Genomic DNA, 6,790 nt, shown 5'->3' with positions numbered 1-6,790 from the left:
CCTGGTAGTAAAATCCATCCCGAGCCCTTAGGTTTGAGTTCCTGTCACTCAAAACCTATTATGGCCATTTCTGCCTATGCGCGTCGTGGCGCGCCTCAACTCAGAGGCTCCAAGCCCCTACCTTCCCAGGGACACACACCACGACTCATCCTTGAAGGGTCGCGGCGCGCCTAGGCAAAACAAGAAACCCCAGGCCCTGGTTCATGTGGGTCGTGATGCCCCAAGAACAGGGTCACGGCGCGACCCTACGAACCCAGATTTCTAACTTTTTCCTTAAGCCAATTATTACCTAGAAATCATCCCAAAAACCACAACTAAGTCCCAGAACAATATCAACATATTACCAACAACAAAACCTAACCTTATGTTTGTTACACCCAGATTTCGAGCATGAGAAGTTATGATCCCGAAATCTAGGCTCGTTAAGTGTAAGCTCGAAATAAACGCGGTCGCCGTGTGTCAAACTGTTTCTCTGTAAACAGCAACCTCGAAAGTACAAAGGGGTGTGTAGCCTCGAAAATGCCCTGAGATGGTGAATAGCATGTTGTGACACTTGGACATATCCTTGAACCATCTCTTGCCTTCCAGACTAGTTTGAGCTCGGAACGGTGAGTTCGAATGTGGCGACATCGTCAATGTCTGTTTGTTCCGAGCATAGGCAAAGTTAGCCGACGAGCTCGTGATCGACTGATAGTCTCAGCGAGTTCATGATCGACTACTGGCCTCGGAAATTTGATGACTCCCGTATATGAGTTAATCAATTATATGTGAACATATTTATTGTTGTGCAATCCCAATGTTTAAGGGATATTATTTAATCTGTTATCCGATTCCACATTTTATGGGACATTTCTGTGTACGTAGGAAATAATGTATTAAATAGCATTATTTTAATTGATTCCGATAATATCTTTCCGAAATATGTGGGAATGAATTCTATAACCTTCTCTATAAATAGAGAAGGAAGTACCATTTGTAAGGGACCGATTTCGGATTTCTGGAGAGAAAACTCTGGGCAACTATTCTCTGAAAAGTTTCCAGAACCTCTCAAGTTCTAATAACATAGACTTGTGGACTAGGCAGATTTAACTGCTGAACCACATAAAAAACCTCTTGTGTTCATCTTTCTTTATTTCCTCTGATAGTTTCTTGTTTAATTGCTCTCCTATTTAAGTTGACGAAAAACGACATCAACAAAGTTCAATAAAAGCTTCCACAAATCTCCAAATCACTACCTTGAGTCACAAGCTCAAGAAAACTTCTAAAACAAAAAAAAAAAACTGAATTAAATCATAGATTAGAGCTTACCTCAGCTGTGATTCAAAACCTCCTAGCTGCAGCCAAGAAAGCTCTAGACCTAAGCCTTCAATTTCCCAAGTTTTCAGCCTTTAATTCCCTTAGTTTCCTCAAAGATTCACCAACAAAGATGAGAGAGAGAGAGAGAGGAGAACGAGAGAGAGAGAGAGAGAGAGAGAGAACTGAGAATGTGTTTGCTGAGTGTTTTTCTATTTTGTGAAGTTTCTAGGAGTTCAAGTAACTCTAGGCTCGGGGTACAAAAAACATCACCGAGGGTAAAATGGTCAAACTTCCTAGAATTCCCTCCTAATCTCACTAACACTGAATATATCCTCAAATAGTTACTAAAAAATTTCCCAATACCCGATAATTCCCAGTAATGTACTAAATACCCAAAATACCCCTTGACTCACCCCGTGTCGGGTATTTGATCTTGTTATGACTCTCCCGCTAACATGCTTCCTAGGATCGACTCGTGCTGAATAACCCAAATATATCAACATAATAATGTGGTCTCACACATATATCATATATATGCACATATATTCCAAATATACACGTAACAGACCAAATTAAGAAAATTGCACTTCTAATAAGAAACGAGCCCACATGCATATCTAGCCATATTATAATATAACTCACAAAATCATATAATGATGCACATATATCACATGAACACATATTCCATAATTAAATCATATATATTCAATTAATTTTCCATAACTTGCCATCCTGTCCCCTAATCAAGGTCCTAAGCCTTATTAGGTAATTTGAGACGTTACATCGATCGAGTAAAAACTGTAGTTGAACTCTATTTTTTTAATGTGTATTGTTTATAAAATCTGTTCTAAACATCTTGATTAATGTTATTTAATTTTTTTTATATAAAATTTGTTATAGGGATATTCATCAATCTTATTTATATAAAACCTTTTATATTATTTTTTTATATAAAAAGATTCCAACAATCATATTTCATATTTTCTTCACACTTTTTTTAAAAGTTTCAGATTCAGTTTTTTCAAACCGTGGTTTAAAACGGTCAAAATTTTAAATATTTTACACTGGTCCGTCCGAGCTAACCATGATGACTTCCCCATGGCCATTTGCAGTGTGGGGAATCGATTTGATAGGCTCGTTGCCAACCGGCAAAGGTGGAGTTAAGTATGTGGTAGTCGCGGTTGATTATTTCACAAAATGGATCGAGGCCGAACCTCTGGCAATGATTACCTCGAAAAAAAGTCTTGGACTTTGTGGTAAAAAACATCATCTGCTGATATAGAATGCCAAGGAAAATAGTATCATATTTATTTTGGGCTACTGGGTTCTTCTGGTTTACATTTTGTACAAAGTGCTTACATGCTAAAGTTTTTGGTTTACATTTTAAATGTATTTCCAGTATGAGTGTTGTAGCGCACCAAAAAAAAATTGTTATTAAATTTTGTGCTTTAATTTATTTAATTGTTAAGTGTTGTGAATCAATTTATTTATTTGTTTGTTTAAATTAATTGTTAGAATTGTTTGGTAGAATTTTGTGAATTTAATTGTAAATTGTTATTTATTTATTTTAAAATATGTGAATTATTGAGTTTTGGTTTAATGCACTAAGGTGCATGGTAGGTAGCGATGCACCCTAGTTATTGAGTGTGTGCATGTGCATGGTTGCATGGTGCACATGTGTAGAATTTTCTACACACTTTGTAGTTTCCTTTTATTAGATTTATTTATTAAATTAATTAGAAAAAAAAAAGTAAAAGAAAGAAAAGGAAAGGGGCTTGGACGTAGTGGGAAAGGGGAATTTATTTTCCTATTTTATTTGGGTGAATTTTGGTTAAAAACGGAAGAGATGTTGTCATCTATATTCCATACCAATTAAAATAAAATCAATTAAATAAAAATGAAAAGAAAATAATCAACAAGGGGAAACTTACCAATTATTATCCTTAGGCTATTATGGGTAGATAGAATAAAGAGGGAAGGAAAGAAATGAAGAGCATTTTTGCTCATTTGGACCATTAGCCTAGAGGGAAGGAGAGAGAGAGAGAGAGAGAGAGAGAGAGGCGAGTTCTAGAGAGAGAAGGAAAGAATGAGAAGAAGAAGGAGAAAAAGAAGAAGAAGAAGAAGAAGAAGAAGGGATCAATTCTAGGGTATGCCTCTTTATGTTTATGTTTGTAATTTCTCTTCTTTTGATTCTTGTATTCTTGACTAGAGTTTTGTTTGTGTTGTTGGTTTTCTCCTTCTCCTCATGTGGGTTTTCGAAAACCCTAGCCTTGAACAAGGGGTGATATAGTTTGAGTATTGGTCACTTTGGGTGTTCTTGATTTTACAATCAAGAGAGGTAATGTATCTTTAGCCCTAATATTTTGTAACGCCCTACTACCTTAGCCGTTACTAAGTGAGTTTAAAATGTGCATTTAACTTGCTAATCAAGAATTTAGGTCAAAAGTGTAACTAAACTGTATTAAAATCACACAATTTGAAAATGTAGTCATTCATTGAAAATTATGAAGCGTTCAACATTCGGGATCCCCAAAATACTGTTTATAAATATTTACAATACAAAAATATGATTAAAGTCGACTACACGACAAAATAAGGTTTAGTACAAAACATCTCCCAAAAATACCCCTGGTCGTGGCAGCCAGGTAGGACAAACATGTACACGCCGCTTCACGCTCTCCCTACTCATGGTTGGTCGACTTTCCCCTTGCCCTTACCTCCACCATAGAGCACCCGTGAGCTGAAGCCCAGCAAGAAAATTCGCATAAACAGATAACATACGCATATTTCTCACTTATCACATAATCAAACCACCAACAGATTAAACACATACGGCCATGCCGTCTCAGGCGCTTTACCAGGCCTTGGGTTCGCGGTCTACATTGTGAGGATATCCCAGGTATTCTTTAGGGTCTCACCCTGGCAACTCACACTCCGCGTGCTAAACACTGCTCCTGGCCCCTTGTCGTTCTCGGCCTTCGTCGTTCCTGACTCTTGCCATTCATTCACATATTTGCACACATAGCATAATTAAAAAAATACTTAAACACGTATTAACATAATCAATGGGGCTATGCCCTGCACACAATCACAAGGGACGTGCCCTGCAACACAACTATGGGGCCTTGCTATATGGGTACAGTAGTTTTCTTACCTGTGTCCCGAGCTTCTTGAGCACCAAAATCCCAAGCACAGTCCTTTAACCTGAGCCTCGCTGAAAACCTAGTCACAACACATACATAGCACTCTCATTACTAACCAATTCATAATCATCCCCCGGAACCAATCCCGTGCTCTCGGGACCTTCAGTTTCCCCACACAAGGAAGAAAAAACGCCCCCCGAGCCCCCTGAGCCAAAACCCTAAAAAATTAAATTTCCACTTCTTGAAATTATCCGAGCACCGCGGCACAGCCCTATAGGGGCCGCGGCGCCTAGAATGGTTCCAGTCTCCTGATTCAACCTAGCGTCGTAGCACAGATGAACAGGGCCGCGACGCTCATACGCGAACCCAGAAAACTGGGTTTTTCCCAACATTTTTCCCGAGCCAAAACTTTTCGAAATCAATACCCAAGTCCCCAATTCAACCTAAAACTTTATATAAATAGTATAACAACTTATGAGCACCATAAACACACTCAAACACTCCTCCAAACTTAGAATCACAAAGTGGTTTAAAACTTTACAAAACTTAAACCACAAACCAGAAAACTTAAACCACACCAGCAAATAACTTCAGAGAAGCATGGTACCCATACCTCAAGTAGAAATTTGTCCCTGAGCTTCTTTCAAATTCAATTCCAAGCCCAAATCCTCTAATCCCCAGCTGAACCTTGCCAAGTCTTCACTCAAATGATCCACAAAATAAACACAATTCAGCTCACTAATTCATTACTTCCAGCAGAAATTCACTAAGATTTGAGTTGAGACTTACCCTTGATCCTAGCTAAGCCCTTGAGCTCCTGAGTTTTTGCTTTAAGATCCTCCAAAATCAACACCTTAGAGAGGGAGAACCGATTGGGGAGAAAGAGTGAAAAAGCTGAGAGTTTCCTCCTGTTTTCTTTTCCTTCTAATTCCCTTCTACATGACCCTAGAATAAGCTACATTATTTGATCAAAATCCCCTCCTATACAAAAGGTCCAAAATACCCTTGAGCTTTATTTAAATCTTTAAGTGCTTCCAAGGATTTAGTCATTTCACCCAAATCCCGCTAAATCCTCAAGTATTCCTATAAATCCACATTTAATCCCGACTTACCAAATTATTAATAAGCTACTAACCATTACTCAATAATACCCATAATCAAGTTATAATATTCCCAAAATACTCCTGGGCTCCCCCCGAGCCGGGTATTTGACCCCGTTGTGACCTTCTAGCTAAACCGCTCTCTAGGACTATCTCAGATCGTGCATCACAAATATATCACCACTCACATGTGGTGTCAATCGCAATATATACAAATATTACATTTATGCCCTCAATGGGCTAAAATTACAAATATGCCCCTGGCAACCAAATGGGGCCCACATGCATATTTAATTCACCTAAACATGCATTTCTAATCACATATTTATCAAATTCACATATTAACAAGATAATTCAATTATTTCCCTCTTGGCACGCTAATGAAGGCCCTAAGCCTTATTAGCAAACTTGGGATGCTACAACTATCCCCTCCTTATAGAAATTCTGTCCTCAAAATTACCTGAACAACTTGGGATACCACTCCTGCATATCTGATTCAAGTTCCCACGTCGCCTCCTCTACCTTGTTGTTCCTCCACAGCACTTTCACCAAGGCGATGGTCTTGCTCTACAAGACTTTGTCCTTCTGGTCGAGGATCTGAACCGGCTTCTCCTCATATGACAAATCCTGGTCTAGCTCCAAATTCTCATAACTCAACACATGTGTAGAATCTGATACATACTTCCGGAGCATGGATACGTGAAAAACATCATGAACCCCTGATAAAGCAGGAGGCATTGCCAACCTATAAGCTACCTCTCCAACCCATTCTAGAATCTCAAAGGGGCCGACAAACCTAGGGCTCAGCTTGCCCCAAACACCAAACCATTTCACTCCTCTCAAAGGTGAAACCCTAAGGAACACATGGTCACCGAATTGAAATTCCACGCTCCTGCATTTCAGGTCCGAGTAACTCTTCTGGTGACTCTGGGAGGCGAGCATTCGAGCTCTAATATTTTCAATCGCCTCATTGGTCCTCAGAACCATCTCAGGACCTAAGTATCTTCTCTCACCCATCTCATCCCAATGGATAGGTGACATGCACTTCCTCCCATATAGCATCTCGTACGGAGCCACTTCGATAGTCGCCTGATAACTGTTATTGTATGAGAACTCAATCAAAGGAAGATACTTACTCCAAAATCACCCAAAAACCAGCACACAAGCTTGTAGCATGTCTTCCAGTATTTGAATTATCCTTTCAGACTGTCCATCTGTCTGAGGATGATAAGCAGTACTAAACAGCAGCTG

This window comes from Humulus lupulus, chromosome X (assembly GCF_963169125.1).
Source record: "Humulus lupulus chromosome X, drHumLupu1.1, whole genome shotgun sequence".
NCBI lineage: Eukaryota > Viridiplantae > Streptophyta > Magnoliopsida > Rosales > Cannabaceae > Humulus > Humulus lupulus.
The sequence above is the reverse complement of the archived record's forward strand: the minus strand, read 5'-3'. Positions refer to the sequence as shown.